This window comes from Pectinophora gossypiella, chromosome 9, assembly GCF_024362695.1.
Source record: "Pectinophora gossypiella chromosome 9, ilPecGoss1.1, whole genome shotgun sequence".
Classification (NCBI taxonomy): domain Eukaryota; kingdom Metazoa; phylum Arthropoda; class Insecta; order Lepidoptera; family Gelechiidae; genus Pectinophora; species Pectinophora gossypiella.
In genome coordinates, this window is record NC_065412.1 from 184,492 (window position 1) to 207,176 (window position 22,685).

Below are 22,685 nucleotides of genomic sequence, written 5' to 3' on the forward strand. Positions count from 1 at the left end.
TCGAAGCGAGACGCACTGCACTCTGCGTCCTTCTCACGGGACCAGATCCTAAAATGCCGATCAGAAGGAGAAAGCGGCTAGCGACAACGGCGTTCGAGGCGCGGGAATGTATCAGGAGCGCATCACCCGCTCGGAGATCAATATTCGGGAGCTTTCGAAAGCTCACAGGTGCGACAAGGACAACCGAGGGTCCATTGCACCCCTCTCGCTCCCACGTTACCCTGCTCGAGGATCCTTTTATTGCTTACATGATTGATGGAGGGGCGTTCCCGTCGGACAAAGATAGCATTTCGGTTTCGTTAAAATAGGTTTCGACATTTAACTGACAGAAATGGGTCAAACCAAATAAAAAGCCTAAGATTTTTCTACCTGACTTTACTTTTTTAAAGGCACGTAGAGTAAGCGTCATATTGAAGCTTATATGGAGAATTGGAAGCATATAATTTGCGTGTTATGTTCGGGAGTTCGAACGCGTGTACTTTGTTATCCTTATAGAGAGAAGCCACCACCTACAGAGAGGTCGTTGCCCGGCACCCGAGGGGTACCCAAGGGATGTGGATTCTATTGGAATGACGTCAACAACTAGCAGGAGATCAGAGGTCAGGAGGAGGTCGAACGAGCCTGCGTGTCCTTTCCCTTTCCACCGACCCATATAGCCACGGCATAATGTTTGTGTAATGCGTTTTGTTAGGGGCGTAAACGACGCATTTCTCGAAAACGCAGCAATTTGTTACACCGGAATGGGCGAGATGACGTCGGCGTTCACCAGGGCGGCAGAAGCCGCAGGAGTTGAAATGTTATCGCTCCTTCCTTTTTTTACTTTGCCCGCTTACTTTTTTTTACTTTGGAAGTAAGGAATAATAGAATTTTGAAAGAAACGAAATGACAAAAGAATAACGACAAGTAAATAAATAAAAGTTGTAGAAAAAAATTAACCTCAATTATGTCAGAAACATCAACAAAAACTTTGTCACACACACAAAAACAGCGCTAAGAAAAAACAAAGCAATTCTTTTATACGTAAGATCCCTTAAGGATCCCCTACCAATTCCCAAAGGGACGAAATATCCTGCGGAGTACTAGGCTGGCATGATGTTAGTAGAGGTTGTTATGACGCATCGTCCTGTCAAGGATACTGGAGGATATGAGCAATCGGCCGTTCACTTCTTGCGGGCAATGCAGACTGCACGCAATGCAATGTCATATGACGTCACAGATAAACTGCATTTACTTGTTGTAATGAGGCGAGTCAACGAACGCGATGCCGATGTTTTTATTTAAAATTGCTTGTCGTAGTGCATTTTGAATTATGACATACATAAACTCACGCCCGCAATCCCTAATGGGGTGGGCAGAGCCACAAGTAATCAAAGACAACTTACAGCCACTGTTGATACGATGTCGTAAGCTGGATATAATAAACCTTAACACCTTTTTGTTTGAATTACGAATTAAATTAAAAAAAAAACAACCTAATAACACAGACATATTATTATCCCAAACGTTTTAATTCGTTTTCATTAACTTTATATTATTGTTTTAAAATACTGTGCAGAATTTTAGCAGACAACTTGGAAACGCGATTTTGGGAGGATTCTTTTGTGTAGTGTTAATCTTTATAACATGATATCATACCTATAAGGGGAGGGCAGGCACAGGTGTATAGTATTTACACCCACCCCTCACAAGCTATGTTTAAGCATAGTATAAGGAATATATAACACACACACTAAAACACACACACACACACACACAAACAACAACACATAATACATACACTTTATTGCACAAAATTTAATTCTAACAGTACAACTTGGACAACCTTATTGCTCTAGAGCAAATTCATCCAGGCAACCACTACCAGAAAACAAACATTTACTAGACTTATCTAATGAAACTATATTAATCAATCAATAATACTTTGCATAACGACATATACAAAGGACATAAACAGGCCTTATTGCTAAACAGCAACTTATATACTTACAAGTAAGTACCTATAAAAGTATTGTAAATTAAAAGTGCTGCATTTTGCAAAGGATGAAGTGCTTTTGCACTGTTATGGCGCTACCAGACAGCTTAACGATTTACAACGAAACGACTTGTAACCTTCCCGAAATACTGACCAGGCTACCAGGGGTTGCAGGATGTTCATATTACACCGTTACAATATTGGCTGTCTCCTTCACTCCTAGGGAGAAAAGTTACAGAACTTACATCACGTTGTCCCTGTTACACAAAGGGAGAAACTTGAAAGGGGCGGTTACTTTAACAACATGGCGATGTATTGGGAAACGTGTGTGTGAGACTGAAACAGGGCACGTGATTTTACAAGTTCGCAGGTATCGACGTGGTTAGTAAAGTTACGAAGGATGGTTTAGAAAAGTTTTTCACGTTGCGTGATGTGGGTTCGGGAGCCGAGCAATTAAAACATAGTGATTTTCTCCAATAGGTTAGGTAAGCAGACCCTGTGAGGAACGGGATAATGCTAGGGAGAAGATGATGATCTTCAATAGGTACCTCGATTTCTTTTATGTTTATTTTTTTTTAAAAGGAACGTCTAGGGCCCTGTGCCGAGGTTTTTCTTGTAGCTTTTTTCTCCGGCTATACAGGTTGTGAGAAACTGCAGTAGTTTTAGCTGGATGAGACGTTCGTTATGTAAAAATTGACGATTCAAAGTGTAACTATGTTACCTACTGAATGAAGATATTTTTGAATATAAATTTTAATCAAGAAAAACTTAATAATTAAGTCCGACATTTTGTCACATTTTTCTATGACGTCACAGTGTGCTTTTTCATACAAATTCCATAGTGTATTGACGTTTAGTAAAAAGTAACTGATTTGACTAGTTGGAAATTAGCCTATTAGTACTTATTTCGAGTTTTCTACACAAGAAGTCTAAGTAATATTAAACAAAACGTTGATAAAGTTTTACAACAGCTTCAATGCGCGGTAAGAGTTAAATCTGCCAAAGTGCAAAAGCCAGTGCTGTAAGTCTCATTAAATGTCAAATATGATAGTGCGACAGGATTCTAATGTGGGTACATGATATTGCTCATGACTGCATACTATGTGGCAGTACTTTATACATAAAGAAATAGATAAATATCACTTTCTAAGAAAAGCTTCCTTCCACGCCTTAGAAAGCAACAACTAAGAACTCAGAAATCGAACACACACAGCACACAAGGAACATTCTCCTCACACAAAAACACACAATATTGTAACGAAGACGTTCCCAAAAAAAGTGTAAGTGTATTTCGGGATGCGTAAATTAAAAAAAAAGTGCGTATGCGTGAGAACAATGGAATGCCCCCTTTTTCTACCAGGACAGTATAACCCGGTAGAGGTAGACAGGACAATGCATTGAGGGAAGCTCGACAATGGTATCTATAGTTTCTGTATGGCTACGTATGTCTATATTGTTGTAAAGTTGTATTGTAAGCACGGATGTGAGAGGGGCCCGCAATCGCTGTGTGAGTGTTCCGTATAATGGACTGGCTGAACAGACAAAAACAGCTTACATCCGAAATCTCAATCGGGGCGGGCAGTGTCACAAGTTAGTAAACTTCCAGCAACGCTTGGAATTAAAAATTAGATGCATAATAGCCCCGATTTTTGCAGACACATCCTAATTTTAAGTTATACTTGTCAGTTGTTATCAGCCGAAAAGGTAAGGGACGGATGATTGACAACTGTAAATTTTAAAATGAATGAATGTAAGAAAGTGAGAATGCTATGTAAGGATAATGAATGGGAATTTGATTATTTATGGTATGGTCGGCGGGAAACGGGAACGGGACAGTTGCTTTCTTCATTGAGTAATCTAAATAATTAATACGAAGTGGTGTTTTGTGGTTAATGATCGCATTAAATTAGTCGGAAGACATTCGCGAGTGTTATTATATTGGAGTATTCAATAAACAAAGTGTATCTGCCTATTTTCGCTTCGTGCCGGGAAGCCGCTTCATAACTCAAAAGTTTATGCGGACTTTTGAGTTAATTCGTTTGGGGTTCGGAGTAGGAGTCTACTCCGAGGGTGGGGGCTTAGGTTTCATCATCATCACCTTTCATCATTTCATTAATCATCAAGAAAAAAATACGTCAGACATGGCTGTATGGGCATAGTTCCCTTTGCCTTACCCTTCGGGGAAAACCAAAACAAAAAAAAATGTTTATGGTATGAAAGGAGGATGGTTAATGAATGGGACGTAAGGCAGTTTTAAAAAGTAAGAAAGGGAGTCTTCGGGGGGATGTCGGTGGGATGAGAGGATTTTGGTTTTAATAAATGGTTTTAATCTGGTGTGTGTAAAATAAAAGGAGTAAAATATATCCTGTGTTATTTCTATATCCCACATGAATTACCCGAGCGAATGAAATAGGCATCTCGCTCATATGCTAACCGTTTGACGTGTGTCAACTTAATTCTCTCGGGTAATAACTCAATACGGCAATATAACCTTTTGGGAGGGTTTTTAAAATTTCTGCCTAAAATTGACGTGTGTTCTATAAATTTTATGCCTGTTGATTACTAGTCCCTTTCCTTTTCGGCGGATAAAAAAATGACAGATATAACTTAAAATAAAATTAGATGGTGTTTACAGGAATCAGCAGCACCAATAATGTTTTGCACGTTTATGTTTTCCACCAGGAGGGACTGTGAAGGCATGTGCTCGGTTTTCTTCATTTTGAGAGGCCCATGACGCCACAGGCCTCTAACATGGCTCAGCTGGGACCTACTGCTAAGAAGAACGGATCATCTTACTTTCGGACAATCGGGTGATCAACCTGCAATGTCCCAACCATACTAGGGATCAAAAAGATTTTTTTCTAATATGTCTCCTCCGACTCGAACCCGGGACCTACGGGTTGTGAACCCAGCGCTCAACCTCTAGATAACGGAGCCCTTTTGTGCTCGGTAAACGGCGAAAAATATTCAGAAGATAATCTGTAACTGAAATAAGTAGACCTATATTAACCCACTCACTTAAATAGGTAATTAACCTTAAGTTGAGATATAAAATGCACCTCTACTCAATTTGTATACTTTATATCTTAATCAGTTTACATATTTTATAGCTTTCTATAATATTTTTACCTAATTTCTTTTTTGCTAAAGTAAAGGCCTAGTAAAGTGCTAAACTCCACAACCTAGTCAAATGAGACACTTTTTTTCAACGTCAAAACTAAAGTTTTCTTTGGAGTTTGTATGGAAATACAGTCCTGTGACGTCATCAATAAAAGTGGTCCAACGTCGTACCCACTGTTACTTAATTTATAAATAAAATTCGAAAATAAGTCGAAAGGTAAAATGAGATTGATTTTTGATTATCTTAGACTGGCTTGTATTTCTAGATTAGCATTTTATAATGTATCTTTGACCCAGTTAAATGTTTTATTTCTAAACCTAGATTGCTGCATCCCCTTTGAGCTTCCAGGGGGGTTAAAAAGGTCACATCAAAGTAATTCTTCTAAAAAAGCAATATTGTTATTTGACATTTGTTTGCATTGCGCATTTACTTTTATATGCGCAAATGTCAAATTGCAATATTGGTTTTTTAGATGAATTGCTTCGATGTGGCCATTTTAACCCCTATTTTATGTATTATTAATTTAATACTGAGACGGGAGTGTTTTTTGTCTATGTAGGTTTGTGTTCGTAGTACAGTCATGCATGACCAATATAATGCACCCACTTTAGGACTCTGTCGCACTAACATATTTGACATTTAGTGAGACTTACAGTTCAATTTGTCAAAAAAGTTAATGTGATATGGTACCAAAGTGTATACATATTAATGCTCGTGACCGTACGTAGTGTACGATTATCATTATCACACTCACACATACAAATAACATGACATAAACTCACGACCATCCTCCCAATTGGACTACTCAGAGACATATCTACCGCAAAATGAATCAACATATAAATAAACTCGACAATACAAAAATGACTTATCTTTCGACTAATTAAAACTGTCGTGAAAGAGATAGATGCACTATAAAATAATGGTATAATAGAGAGAGGAAGATGAGTGCTTGCGTCACATGACGTCAGTTTCTACTAGGGAGGCAGAGGTGTTCAGGAGTTGTGGGGTAAGCACAACACATGTGGTAGGCGGGGCTTAAGCGTGGTATGAACATACATGAGAGAAATTTCAAAGTACGAATAGAGTACCTAGTCGATGTTCATAATATATTATGAGTTTGAAATATTTACACTATCTGAGTTTATATTGCGCTGCTTTTCAATTAGGTAACCTGTATCGACATCTGCTTAGGGTCATAGTATTTTTTTGTAAGTATTTTAAATGAGCGTCAAGCGCATGTGCCCGTGCCTAGTGCCCCCGGAGGGAACAAGCGGTATATGAATTAAAATAAAAACTCCTTTACTTTTTAATTGTGTGTTACTAACATAGGTTTTACAAGTCTTTTTACTAATAGTATATGGGCCTTAAGGTCTGAAATAAAGATATATTTTTTAGATACCTACTATAGTTAGTACTGTAAATACTAAATACTTAGGTAGGTATACTCGTTTTAATTTTTCATAAAGCGTAGTATATTTCAATGAATTAAGTAAGTCACATAAAAAAAAACAAGATTAAGCAGATATAAAAACAAATCCCCACTTAAAGAAAAAAATAAATAAACGCCCTATAGATTTCGGAGACTTCCCTCACAAAAAGAGAACTTTATCCTCACAAGTCTCAAAATCCCTAAAAAAGCAGGTCTTACCTACCTACGACGTCAGATGAACTGGCCTTATTTAACCCGCTCTTGCGTACCGCTCCGAGGTACCAGGCGAGCATAGATCGTAGGAGGTGGCAGCTCCGTCGCGCGGGTAATAGGTGACTATTGCACATGAGAAGGTATATTGGTTTTATGTGCAATCGCCTGTGTGTGCATAGTGCTCTGGTATGTAGGGGAAAAATCCGTCGGCTGTGTGCTCGGAAAAGTGGAAAGAGCTACTTCGATCAGGTTTTCCTTTCAGGGTAAACGACGATTGCCATTTTTTAATGATATTTTAATTGAAAATTTGGTAGGTATGTGTGAATTTGATATGGAATTTTGCAAAAGCATGGTAGTACTGCAGGGCGGAAGGCAAGAGGGAAACCACTGCCCTATTTTTCCCTAAAAAAGTAGCATGGAGAATGATACACCGACAAGAGCGTGGCTCTTAAATTAGTGATATGATGATGATGGTAGTACCAAGATTGTCTGTTGAAGCGACTAGGCATTTCCATCTTGTTGAATAATTTAATTATCCTATTTGCATTGGAAACAAGCAAAGCAATAATACCTAATTGCAAGGGCAGTTGTTGTCGGGCTATAGCATCTATGCACATCCATAAAATGAAGAACAAAAATAAATAAATACAAATAAAAAAAATGATGATGAACAAAATCTTCAATAAAATCATAGGCATTTGAGTGTGATAGTTATTTCAACTTTTTTATTATTTTTTTTGACGTGACTTATTTTAGATTTTCCGCAGAGGGCATTAACTACTTGGCCGGACAAATGGGGAGCGCTGAGGGCTCTCACCGTGTACAAATTTAAGACAACAAGCCTGAGGGTGCCCAGTCATCTTTCTATTCAGGTAATACATTGTATACCTATAATAAATAACTAAACATGAGGAACTTAAAGGCGTTGGGTATTATTTAAATTTACTTTTCAAGTAGAAATAAATCATCATCATCTCCTTAGCGCTATCCCGTTTTTCTCAGGGTCCGCTTACCTGACCTGAAGATTTGCCAGGTCCGGTATTTTTACAGAAGCGACTGTGCCTGTGTGACCTTCTAACCCGCGATGCAATAAAATAAATATAATTTTAATATCAGATTTACCTATACAAACTCATATATATGTATGCATGTCTGTAAAATACTAATATAACCTATGTTTTACCTACTTATCTTATTTGGTTGTTACAGCAAAACATTTTGAACGAATTCATTTACAATTATATTGATATGTGTACTAATTATAAATAAAATAACGAGGAAATTCCAATCTGATCTAGAATCTGTGTAGTCGTTAACCTAAATAAATTATGATATGTACCGATTAATTTATTTAATTTACTTAAACATTCATTTGAAAGAATCACACAGGTGTATTATCATAACGAAATCTACAAATGTGTGCGTAATTAAAAATACATCGCACCCGTATGTACAGATAGTATCGAATACGCTACAAGTAGGTAAACGACCTATTCTCAAACCCACATTTTCATTCGCATTTACGTGGCTTCTATGTGTGCAACGTCAAACAGAAACACGTATCACGGATAACCGAATTACTAGGAACTCTCAAAGCTGCAGTGTTGTTAGAGATGAGGGGTCGAGTTAATCTGGGCGGGTTTAGTATTGTAGGGCAATGCACCTCTGCGTTCGTCTGCAGTCCTGGTACATCGTCCGCGGCTGACGCATGTCACTGCGTCGTGGGGCGTGCGCGCGGCTATGTCTGGTCGTTGACACAAATAAACCGACAGACCGACCGAGTAGGTGTGACCGCTTTGGTGCTCTGTTGTGTGCATATCGTATTGTTACCTATGTATGCGTGGCGGTTAACGTGGTATTTTATACAAAAACACTTCACAACAATATTGTCTGCTTGCGTGCGAACCAACATTGAAAAATGCGCGCGATGTTTCCAATTATTTCGTCACACCAATCACGTGAGCTTACAACTGCACACAACAACGAACACTATATAGGTAACAAAGACGACCAACACTACTAATAATAACTTGAGATAAAAAAATCACACATGAAATGGCATAACACGTAAGATGGCGCGTCGGACATGTGTTCGAAAGGGTTGCACATGTGGGCTACATGTACCAGGCTACCAGAAACCCAGTAGAGGTAGCGTGCCACATATGCCGCGGATGTGTGAGCCCGACCCCTCTTGGAGTGTTCTATATGGGGGTTAGCGGGAACCTTTAGGGTGTGTGCGTGGAGTCCCATCCCATATAAGATGCGTCTACGTATAGTTACTCAGTTTGGCGATGACGTCACACGTAGCAATTGGCAATGTGCGAAACTATGCGTAGCTAACCGCTACGTGTCCTCTACGTAATTTTTTGCGTATATTTTTCTAGTCGAGCGCGTAGCTCGTATGTGTTGCTGGAGCAAATGAGTATTATATTATTTGAATTTTGAAAAAAGAACATAATAATTCGATGTCATTAAGTTTTGTATTTTATTTGTGAAACTTAACAGCGAATGAACCGTGTTAATTTATTTATAAATCACATTTATTGTAAAACCTTTATTGTACCATGAATTATGAGCAAATAGCTTAGCGGGGATTCCAACCCGTGACATTACGATGTAAATTACGCGTTCTTCGATCAGAGATATCACGGATTTTCACATAAATGGCAAGATATCTAAAGTTCAATTATTTTTTAGGAAGAAGACATGAAGAAAACATTCCGTTACAAGTATTATTTCATCATGTACTGTCCTTAGGATTCAAATTATCAAGTGTTACCTAAGGATTTTCAGGAGTCAGTTGTCCGAAAACTTTCTTAAAATCCCGTCATACGTTTTATCATTATACGTAATATATCAAGGCCTCCGTTTCAATAGTACCCAGCTGCAAGTTGTTTTCGATTACTTGAAGCTCTGCCCAACCCATTAGGGATTAGAAGCGTGAATTTATGTATGTATGTACGAGAGGAATAACCAAACCACGTGTCAGGTTGTGGTAGGTTATTTCTCATATTTCATTCATAAGGGGGCGTGCACGGAGAAAGTACGAAGGTACAAGAAAGTCCCGCATTCCGATGTAGCCGCTTTATTCTATGCTTGCCTGGTACTTGGGATTCAGCTGAGGCCATCTTGGTCGAGCGGTTGTTCACTTCTCCACGTGTTTTCTATACAAAAATGTACCCTATTTACTTAAGTAATGGTAAGAATGGTTGCGTATAGGTACTTTCAGAATGAAAGCCATACCTAATCGTATAATTAAAGGAAGACATTTTGTAATGTATTATACCTACCTACTATCGTAAAGAACTTTGTTATGTCAATGAAGGGCTACTAATAAAAAAACTACTTAATACTTATAAATTAACTTCATTTACTTGCCATGCACATTTCTGTTTCTAAACAGTTTTAGATATCACTGTTATGTTATTGTAACAAATTGTAAGTAAGCACTTACGCTTTGCCGTTCCCTTCTCTCAAGCCAGTCCTTTACCCTCCGAAATCCCTATTTAACGACGCCACCGCCCTGTGAAGGGCCTTTTCTCAGACAATTCCTAAGACATCATGCGTTCCTGGTATCCAAAGTCATTGGGAGTGACATGCCCATTATTTCTTGTTCCAAACGACTCCCTTCTTGTCATTTACACCTTCGTCAGCGGCCTACGAGCCCTTATAATTTACATTTTTAATTACTGTTAATTATATTCTATTCTTTGTCCGCCATCTTTTGTCTTTACCTTTCGAGATAACGTCCAAAAAAAGGAATTCCTTTTTAAGCTTCTCGGAAGCGTAGGCGTTAGAAATACTACGACATAACCGCACAATATTTATGTTTGCAATAATTCACTTGTTTGTTGTCAATAATATTATTGAGGAGCCCTTTTAAATTATTTATAATATAACACAGTTCACTAGGAGTTCATAAGATTGAGGAGATGAAAAGGGCCTGAGAAAGGGCCTGTCGAATTTCAAGGTTCGGCTACGCACTGGGCGGGGCGTGCCCGTCCAATCAGAGGCCGTGGGCTTACGCAAGATACGCATTTACGGTCCAGACCCTTCCGAATACCTACACAGTTGCTGTACGGCCGAATGAGAGAAAGAATATCGTCGTCTTTTATGTTTTTAAAATGAGCGCACAATGCACCGCGGTGCTGTAGTGCGGTGTGGACGAGACGCGTTACGTTTTTTTTTACGTGACTTATTGTATGTTTACCGCAAATGCATTAACTACTTGGCCGGAATTATGTGCAGTAAAAAGCTGCAAAAGTTATGTTAAAAGAACTTTATTAGCTAACTTTTAAGTAGATAAACTGAACAGTATAAGAAAAAACAATTTTTTAAAAAAGCAGCCAGTGTCCTTGCTATTAAATAGTTTTTACAACAGGAAAAGTCCCACTTCAGGATGATTCCCGGTAACGGCAAATTCCCGCTCACTAATAAATATCTATTATAGTAGGTCCACAACGAGGGTCTTTTCACCCACGTTCCCTTCTTCTTCTTTGGGAGTCGATGGCGATCGATATTAGATTTTTGCTGACCAGTAATTGGCCACGCTTACGGCATTGTCAGTGGCTTCGTGAAGGTCTTTAATAGTGCAGGTGTTAGAGCATTTAGGACAGCATAAAAGGTGAGCCATAGTTTGTGGTGATACTCCACACTCGCACTAATCACAACCATCAACCAGGTATCCCCACCAGCAGAGATCCTTGCAGCCACGTTCCCTAAATAATATAGATGGCGCTGTTGGGATTTAACGTAATAATTACCTATTTTCTCATTACTCGGATACATAATTATTCAAAAATAGAATTTAATGCCAGAGGCATGTATCAAACTTACTGTTGCTTGATATTTGGATTCAGATATGGTATAGAAAGGTACCTACATAAAAATACAATACAATGACAGAAACATTGGTGCTAATTCCTGTAAACACCATCTAATTTTATTTTAAGTTATATCTGTCTATTTCTTATCCGCCGAAAAGGAAAGGGACGAGTAATCGACAAGCATAAAATTTATGGAACACACGTCAATTTTAAGTACAAATCTAAAACAACTGTCTAAAAATTTTACATTGGCCAATAACCCGACAGAATTAAGTTGACAACACACGTCAAACGATTTGCATACCAACGAGATACCTTTTTAATTCGCCCGGGTTATTCATTCATTTACTCATTCTTCCTAAAAGTAAGAGCTGTCAATCATCCGTCCCTTTCCTTTTCGGCGGATAAGAAAATGACAGGTATAACTTAAAGTAAAATTAGGAGGTGTCTACAGGAATCGGGGCCATTATAGGTATAAAAATAGATATTATGATATAAAATTATGTTGCTATCTATAGGTATATTGCTTCTCTTTATTTTGATCAGAATAATTATGGGTGGAAGATGTAATTGTGTCTGGGTGTAATAAAAAGGGTCATCATTAAAAAAAAAACAAAGACAAAAGATGAACTGTTTAACCATGAAATTAGAAGGAAAATGTTTACAGCGCCATCCATATTGGAAAGTCCCTCATTTTCTCAGAATAATAGGTAAGGGAAGAAAGGGCCGCATTTTTTTTTTTTAATTATTGAACGTACACTTCTTGCGATTGATGAATGTGGAGGAAGCAAGAGAAGTGTGTCAGGATCGAAGCAAATGGAATTATATAGTCTCTGCTTACCCCGGTGGGAAATAGGCGTGAGTTTATCTGTACACTTCAAAAATCGCAAATGATTACACTTCTATTATTTACCAATTTACAACAATACATTGATAAAATACGTATAGGTATTTCTACAAAGTTAATATACTTAAAATAAGACATTAATTAACATATACTTAATTAACAACTACTTATTATAAATAACTTGTTGAGGCTAATTTCCAACTACTTAGTCAAAACAGTTACTTTTTACTGAACGTCAAAAAACATAAAATAACATTAGAATTTCTATGAAAAAACACACTGTGACATCATGAAAAACTTAGGTAATAAAATGTCGGACTTATTGTTATGGTTATTTTTTATTCAAATTCATAAATAAATAAAATAGAAAAAAGAAAATGTTTTTCTTCAGTTTTAGATCTGTCTTTATTTATTAATCACAATTTCATAATTCTACTTTGACCTACGATATGAAAACAAATATAGATGATTTCACGGATAACAGACATGCGTCTTTTATATAAGTATCTTTGTTTTTGGGTAAGTAGGTATTTATAAATCATGACCCTTTTTATTACTCCCACGCACAATACATACCACCCATTATTAAGTATTCTGATTAAAATAAAGAGAAGCAATATATGTAGCAACGTATTTCTAAACATAATCTGATCCAAATATCAAGCAACAATTATTTTTATATACTTATGCTTGTCATTACATTATATCTTTGAATAATTATGTATTTATTTATTTATTTATTTATAAAGTACAACCACATCACATATATTTAAACATTTTACATTTATAAGGTTACGGTATTGTGACTAATATATTATATGACAATTACGGCGTACATAACTTATACAATTAAGGGTACTTAAGTATTTAAAAATAAAGTAAAATTAAAATTACACATCAAACTTAAAAATTAGAAATTAGAAAGATATAAGTATATGTAAAAAAAAAGTAAAATATAAGTAAGTAATTAATATCTGTTGAGCTTTAAATAATCTAAGATTTTTCTCATATATATATTCAGCGCATCATGGAACACATCAAGATCTAAGATTTTGTTACAAAAAGAGTTGTATTCTTTAAAAGTTCTGGTTAACGGGGCTTGAAGACCAAGATTCGTTTTACAGCGGGGAGTATAAAATGGTGCTAATTCCTGTAAATACCATCTAATTTTATTGTAAGTTATATCTGTCATTTTCTTATCCGCCGAAAAGGAAAGGGACGGGTAATCGACAAGCATAAAATTTATGGAACACACGTCAATTTTAAGCACAAATCTAAACCAACCGTCTAAAAATTTTACGTCTGTCAATAACCCGACACAGTTAAGTAGACAGCACGTCAAACGGATTGCATACCAGCGACGTACCTTTTGATTCGCCCGGGTTATTCATTCATTTACTCATTCTTCCTAAAATTAAGAGCTGTGAATCATCCGTCCCTTTCCTTTTCGACGGATATGAAAATGACGGATATAACTTAAAATAAAATTAGGCGGTGTCTGCAGGAATCGGGGCCAATATATTTGTTATTTTATGTCTGGTATACTTTTTACTTGGTATGTACCCGAGTAATGAGAAAATAGGTAATTATCACGTTAAATCTGAACAGCGCCATCTGTATTATTTTTGGGGAACGTAGCCATTTTTTTTTTTTTTGACGTGACTTATTGTAGATTTGCCGCAGATGGCATTAACTACTTGGCCGGAGAACGTAGCCAGGAACTCCCTTATGGTACTGTATCCACGTAGGTATTGTTAATATTAAGTTCTGTGCACTAAAGTGTATTTCATTTGATGTCATTACTCACTGCCGCTAAGGACCGTGTGAGCCCTCAGCGCTCCCTATTTGTCCGGCCAAGTAGTTAATACCATTTGCGGCAAGTCTACAATAAGTCACGACAAAAAAATTAAGCTTTATTCTACGAACACACGGTCGCAATAAAACGTTTCTATTTCTATTAGCTACTCCTTAATTACCGGGTGAGAGCCTTCAGCGCTCCCCATTTGTCCGGCCAAGTAGTTAATGCCATCTGCGGGAAATCTAGAATAAGTCACGCCAAAAAAAAAGAAATAAATAAATCTCCTTAATTCATTCTCTTTCCGCTTACTTACCTCTAAGCCACTGAATTCGACTTTATAAGGTCCTCCACCTAACCTCATGTTTGGATAATAATCGTGGTTTCCAGGATTTTTGCTCGAGCTTGGCTCCTATATTACATGGAATTTAAACATAGCTGACGAGGAGTGTTTGTATATCCTAATACAACTCTGCCTACTCTTTCGGGGATACAGGCGCGATGCCAAGTTATGTTATGTTACCTACGGTCACGAGCATTAATATGTATACACTTTGGTACTATGTCACATTGACTTTTTTGACAAATTGAACTGTAAGTCGCACTAAATGTCAAATATGTTAGTGCGACAGAGTCCTAAAGTGGGTAGGTACATCATATTGCTCATGTCTGTACATCTCGCTTTATTGTGTGTTTTCTTCATTACATGATACTGGTAGAATTGTGATCATACAATAACCATTAATCAAGAATTGAATTGAGTATACTTTTATTAGAAACTGTATGAGCATGTGCTGTTGGTGTATATGCTTGTGCCGCAGTGATCTACCTTTCCCAATGTAGAAATGTTCCTTTTGTAAAACTCTTTAATAGTAAGGACACTGCTTTTTTCAGATTGTTCTTTCTTGTACTCTGATCCTATCTGCCTAAAGGCTAGATAATAAAGTTATTTTTCCATAAGTTTTGCGCCTTTTTAATGCCCGGGTAAAAACTGCTTGCCTCCTTTTTATGTTTTTTTATTATGTTCCCATAATAATGCTCCAAATCCCATAATTATGTTCCATTTCGGAACATTCCTAGATACGGTATATTACTGCTTGTGCCATGCTGTCGTTTTTTTTTACAGACACAGTGATAATAATAATCGCTACCATGGTATAAGAACACCAGGTATAGTATACTCAATCCTATGACAAGCCGCCATTACGAGACCTTTGATGACGTGAGTTTTACCACTGTTTTACCATCAAATTGGCATCTCCAACATTCCAAGGACGTAAATTTTATTATTGAAAATTAAGTAAATTACTAAATTAGTTAATTACTATTACTCGTCACATATTATATAAAAATCATTAAAACTGTAAGTAAACCTTTTCAACTAAAAGTTCAAAATTTCCTTGAAAAATAATATAAAACATTGGTCGCGGATAATTTATTTTTTACGAAATGCAACGCAGGATAGGATGACGTCAGCTGGGCTAACCTTGAAATGTTAGCTGTCACTTGAGCATACCTGGTTTTCTTATACCATGATCGCTACAGCGTCAGAGCGTGTTAATTGAGAGTGATATTTAAAAAAATAACTTTTTAAATCGTCCCTTTTTCCGTAGCCAATGCTATGCATTCAGTATCATTGACCTAAGGTTCAAAACGGCCTAGCCAGACGTTTACTCTTTCTTCAGCCGCCAGTCAACACAAATATCTCCCATACGATTCTGTCGTCCTGGTACCCGACTGAGCGATGTTGCGGCGGAACCGCCTCCCACACTGAAGGTCGGCACCCGCCTCCGACTGACCGGATCCCACCCGGACTTACAAACCTTTAGAAACCGGTACCGGATTAAACAATTACTGAAATACATATTTTTTATCCTTAAGCTTAGATATTATGTATGACTCAAGAGCCTAATGTTAACCGGCGTCGACCGCCAACAACCAAAAGTTATTCTTTATCTTACGAAATTTCACGATTTTTGCAAATGTGAAATAATAAAAAAAACATCCGGTATTCCGGGGAACCGGATATGGAATTTCACAAACCGGAAATACTTTCAGGCGATGCTAGGGCAGCAGGAACGCGGGGTAGTTCACAGTCTGGCTAAAAATCAATATCCGGTCCGGAAATAAGGTTGCGTAGTCTGGTAGCGAAAGTGAGGAGAGGGGTGGGGTACGAAATTTAATTATCCAACAATCAAATAAATGTCGGCATTGATTGATTTATGATTATAATTCACGACTTCGTATATAAACCTATATAAACGCGTTGCTTACGTCATAATGACAGATTATGCAAATTAATAATATTGCTAATTTATGCAGAAAACCATTCGATCGCCTTAAGGGGTGTCCCTTAAACGTTTCGATTGTCGATACTGTCTCTGCTAGGTATTGGAAATGTATCGGCGATTGCCGATAATGTCGAACCGTTCGGAAAATACCAAGGCCGCATGGGTATCGAGAAGTTGCGTTGACCAGAAATCGATACCCCATTAATAGGGGTTCGAAGCTATACGGCACGGTATATTGGTTCGGGACAGGTGATGCGTAGGGCGGGACCAACGCTTAGGGAAGAGCGCAAGCGCGAAATATACCACTTTTTTTTGCACAAACTTTTAAAGTTCAGACTTGAAGAGCCGAACTTTCAAAGAATACTTCTTTATTGTCCTTTTATAAATTCGTATTTAGAAAGATTTATTACAAAGAGTCACTAAATTAGGGGCGTGTGATAATTTATGTTCTTTACTATAGTACTCCCTAAAAATAATAATATTAAAAAGAGAAATATTATAAATATCAAAACAATTCATGCATTTCAAGTCGAAAGTTACTACCTAATGTACTATTAAACACAGCTTCAACGAATCCAATTGAAATGAATGGTTTACTTTGTCAGTCAGTACACACATGCATGAATAGGGAAGTCGCACAAAAAGTAAACGGGAATCATAATGATATGCGTAATTAGATCGGAGAAGTAACAGGGCAACATATAGTGAGTAGGGCTCTATAATGCTAAGAAGGGTAAGAAGGGACGTGCCGACGCGGCCGCGCGGCTTCGTAAGTATGCGCTACGGACTGCGCACAATTTCCCTTCCTGAAAGCTTACTATCTGGGAATACCAGGCAAACAGAAACCGAAAGCGGCTAAGGGATGCCGGTTCGCCGCTCTGCCCGGGGTAGGCGGGGTATGGCAGACACGTGGGTGTCGTTATGGAACCGCCGTCGCCCACTTACTGGTGCACGATAAACTGCAGAAGGTATCTTTAAAGGGAAAGAGCTCACCGATCGTTGCATCCCTGTCTAGTTGATCTACTTTTACTTAACCTCGACATTGATGGGAGGGAGATTCAAAATGGAAGTCGTGCTTCGATTCCAAGAATGACAACAATGTAAGACCTCGACAAATATGCCATGAGAGGAAAGGGTTAAACTTCGTTGAATTCGAACGACCAGGAGGACATCGCGCGTAAGGAGTGCTCGGTTCGGCTGGAATATTTTTATAGGGATGGGCGGGGTACGCCACATGAAGCGCCTTTCGGAAAAAAAGTTGCTGCTATTTTGGTTTTCAAATATTGACTTAGTACTAATAGTACAAGTCGTTACTTCGTGATACACTGATACTTAGTTAGCAACGTTTGACATTAATAATTTCAGTGGCTACTCTTTAGTTATTTTACGAACGAACCGTATAAAGGCATAAAATTAAAAATCCCTACTTCCAGCGCTCAACATCGCAAAAATGCATAATATTTTTAAAGACAACGGTATTTTATCTTGTTCTTATTACTCAAGGAGCAACAATTCCACAGATAAAGATATCGAAGCGAGGGTAATGTGGGTAAAGTGTACAGTGGACCGGATCTTTGAGTGGTCAGCGGTATGTGTGCCATGGCCGGCCATCCGTTGCCAAGTGGCCGCTGGTACGGGCTGCGGGTCTCGGCCGTTGTACCAGGGGCGCAGACTCGCGAGGAGTTGCGCAGTGCAACGCCCGGTGAATGCACCGTGCACCGCCATTGCAGTCAGTTGCGCGCCGCACCGCAGTGGGGTAGGTCGGCTGATCGTCTGCTCATTGGCGGAATTTTGAGGTTATGTTTGTATGTCATATTATCATCGATCACAAATGCTGATGTGTGGTAAAAAAATATGGTTACATTAATTTATTAAAGCTACACGATTCTGCAGTGTTAAGTGATCATTCGCTTTCTGTTTTTAATAACGAATTCTGGAATCAGATTGCGTAGGCATCTAACAATTTGTAGTAAAAATAAAAATTCTTGTTTTTAATCTTATGCAGAATGATAAAATTAGTGAATGCTGGTACCGTGACGGTCTATGATGCTTTTTTCTTCAAATTCTACACTAGACAAGATAATTTTAGACTGTTTACACATAGCCCTAATTAGATCCAATTAGTACCTAATAACTCGGTTACTAGGCTACCATGACGATGGCTCGTATTCTGTAACTCGGAGGATAACAAAAAAAAGATCAAAATTAAAAAGGTAGGTATGTGACTGGGTCAAAGGGTCTAGAAATAGAAGCCAGTCTAAGACGTCGATAAGAATTTTATTTTACTTTTCGACTTATTTTTTACGGTTTTTTTTCCTCACGATGTTTTCCTTCACCGCTGAGCACGTGATAATCATTTATGATCCAAACATGAACTCAAATACAAATTCGACAATCATTGGTTTAGGTATGTGCTGGATTCGAACAACCAACTGGGCTACCACGGTTTCAGCATGTCAAGTAGCGTATTACGTCACAAAATGAATTTTATTTTGATCTTTGACAGAGCCCAGTTAGCAACAGAATAGGCCTAATGACAATACACCATGATGTAACGTAATAGGCAGTTATAAGGTAGACACTGTAGTTAAATCCGCAGAGGGTGCGGCTGTGACCTCGTCACGGAAAGGTCCCTCTCGATACGACTGGCTAAAGGGAGGTAACAACTTTTTTTTTGACGTGACTTATTGTAGATTTGCCGCAGATGGCATTAACTACTTGGCCGGACAAATGGGGAGCGCTGAAGGCTCTCACCCGGTACAACATTAAGACAACAGGCCTGAGGGTGCCCAGTTGGGCGCGAACCTCGGCTCAGGGCGTCGTCTGAGAGGATAAATATTTGAAAGAATTAATCGACCCTAGTGGGTCGATAGCGATAAGCGCTGATTGAGGGAAGTCGTCGACCACGCCGGCGGGGTCGGTATCGGGGTCCTGAAATGATTGGTGTCGCGAGCTGAATGGTTGCCTCTATGAGTGATGTGTAATTTCCGGGAATATTCCCGTTGTAAAAACCGTTGAATAGTAAGGACACTGGCTGCTTTTCTGTTTCTCAAGATACAGGTCCCCTAGTTTGAGAGACAGGGTTACCTTCTGCTTTTAAATATAGCCACCATCAAAATTATATAAACTGTCAATGTAATTGTCAATAATATGTAAATTGTTGTGTGTGGAAATAAAAAATATATTTCTTTACCTACTTATTTTCTTTTTCAAATCGTTCTTTCTTGTACTCTGGTCTTATCTGCCTAAAGGTTAGGTAATAAAGGTCTTTTTACCATAAGTTTTGGGCCTTTTTGCACACCACTGGTTACGTTGATGATGCGAAAGTTGATGGTAGGGTTGGCAAAGGAAGAAATAAAGGACTTACATTGACCAAAATGGAGATGTCCTTAGAAAAGGTTTAGTACGATCTACTCTGAACCGGCGTGCGCGTATGAAGCGATTGATGAATGTGGAGGAAGCTAGAGAAGTATATCAGGATCGAAGCAAATGGAATTCTATGCTGCTTACCTCTGTGGGAAATAGGCGTGAGTTTATGTATGTATGTACTGGTTATGTTATTATCCTACTGCTAAGCCTTCTGAAACACATTTCTGTTAGAAATTGTCTTTCTTTTTTATCAAAGTAGTTTGTGTGCATTAAACTATTAATCAACATAGTATAAAACAAAGTCGCTTTTTCTGTCCCTATATCCCTAAGTACGCTTAAATCTGATTCAAGAGGAAGGTTTATATGAATAACATCCATTAAATAGTGGAGAAATACTGTTATTTTTGAGGTTTTTAATGTGATGTCGTAAATAATTTCTTTCCTCAGCATTGCACCCGAGCGAAGCCGGGGCGTGTCGCTAGTTAAATAATAAAACATCTTCACCTATTTTATCTTATCTTTATTGTGTCAGGATCGAAGCAAATGGAATTCTATAGTTTCTGCTTATCCCGGTGGGAATAAGGCTGAGTTTATGTATGTATGTATATTTTACCTATCTAATATTCCACAAGCCACCCGCTTAGCAACTGGGAACCAACCCTTCTAATAAAGACAATGGCATCATTTGTCACCCCTCCCCGCGCTGGAAAGAAATGAAGCGACCCCGTTACCTTTGCGATTTTACTGCCTTACTGCCAGCCAGGGATTCAGAGGCCTAATAATTATTATCAATAAAAGGCATAGAAGAATAGAGATCCTATTTAGTCCTATTCTTAGTCACTGGTTGCACTTGCACCAAGACGCAAATTTTAAATAGCATTGTATTGTATCGTATTGTATTTTATCAAATCAAAATCAAATAATTTATTTGCGGTAAATGTGGGACATTGGTTGTACCACATATATGACTAAATTAAAGTTTCACACATTTAACCAAAACAATATTGGTATGCAAATACAGAGAGATTAATTACTTATTATACATTTTGTGATCAAGAAATTCACTGACATTATAAAAAGGATTCTCGCTCAGTAGCTTAAACAAAGATCGTCTAAACACTCTTACAGGCAGGCCTCTGATACTTTCTGGCAGTTTATTAAAGATTTTTGTACATATAAACAAACAGTTCCTCTGATAGCACGTTGTCGTACCGGGAGGTGCTACTAATCTATTTGGATACCTGGTAAGGAAAGTAGACTCCTCTTCCGAAATAATCATGTTCTATTTTTTATCATATTATTATTTTTAAAATTTCATGTTTACACGTAACTATTTTATTTAGTATAATTGGATTTTATATTCTATATTTTTATATTTTATATTGTAATGGGTTTTGTTTTTGCCTCTAATAAAGAATTATTATTATTATTTAGGTCTCTGGTTGTTTATTTGAACTTTTTTCTTCGACGTCACAGAGACATCCGACAGAGGGATTGTGTCCTCTAACGTGATGGACTAATGTTATGGGCGATAGGCTGATCCCTCACCATAAGGTATATCATAACCAGCTTACGAAATCGTGAGGAAACATGTATTGGGCTGGTTTTCCCTTGCGCGGGTTGGAAGGTCAGACAGGCAGTCGCTTGTGTAGAAAATCGGACCTGTCAAATCTTCAGGTTAGGTAAGCGGACCCTGTGATGATGATATCCAGCTTACGACATCGTATCAACAGTGGCTGCAAGTTGTCTTTGATTACTCGTGGCTCTGTCCACCCCTTTAGGGATTACGGGCGTGAATTTACGTATTTTATTTATGTTTTTTTTCCACGTGATTTACTGTATATTTGGCTACTTGGTCAGACAGTGGGACCGCTGAGGGTTTTTAGGAAAAATGAAGACAACGTGCCAATGTTAATCTTACATTCCGTTCTACTCATTTTCCTATATAAATAAAACCATCATCATTACCACCACCATCATTTTCCTATATATTTTAGTTAAACTTTAGTTTGTCTTTACTAAAATATATAATATATTGGCCCCGATTCCTGCAGACACCGCCTAATTTTATTTTAAGTTATATCCGTCATTTTCATATCCGTCGAAAAGGAAAGGGACGGATGATTCACAGCTCTTAATTTTAGGAAGAATGAGTGAATGAATGAATAACCCGGGCGAATCAAAAGGTACGTCGCTGGTATGCAATCCGTTTGACGTGCTGTCTACTTAACTGTGTCGGGTTATTGACGGATGTAAAATTTTTAGACGGTTGGTTTAGATTTGTGCTTAAAATTGACGTGTGTTCCATAAATTTTATGCTTGTCGATTACCCGTCCCTTTCCTTTTCGGCGGATAAGAAAATGACAGATATAACTTAAAATAAAATTAGATGGTATTTACAGGAATTAGCACCATTATGTTATTTTACTTTCTTTAAATATTTAGTTTCAAGAGTGTTAAAAATCTTATAATACTTTGTGTAAAACCAAATTGTTAAGTTGCAACCAAGAGTTTTTGAATGTTGTCGTTATCTTTAATTGTGGTATCAATTACGTATTTATATGTGCTAATGTGTCAAAACATGTACTGTTGATTATCATGTTGATAACCTATAATAAATAAATATTTCTTATTCTTTAGTAAGATTTCAATAAAAAGTATGGATTAAGTTAGACATTAACATTGCTAAAAACTAAATTACTAATTATTCTACTCTACATACATACATAAACTCACGCCCGTAATCCCTAATGGGGTGGGCAGAGCCACAAGTAATCAAAGACAACTTGCAGCCACTGTTGATACAAAGTCCAAAGATG

General features: G+C 37.8%; 1 protein-coding gene across 4 annotated transcripts in view; it reads right to left on the reverse strand.

Moving 5' to 3' along the window:
* The window catches only part of LOC126369335 (xaa-Pro aminopeptidase 1), a 94,027-nt gene that overhangs the window by 41,086 nt on the left and 30,256 nt on the right, over window positions 1-22,685 (reverse strand). The window lies entirely within an intron of this gene.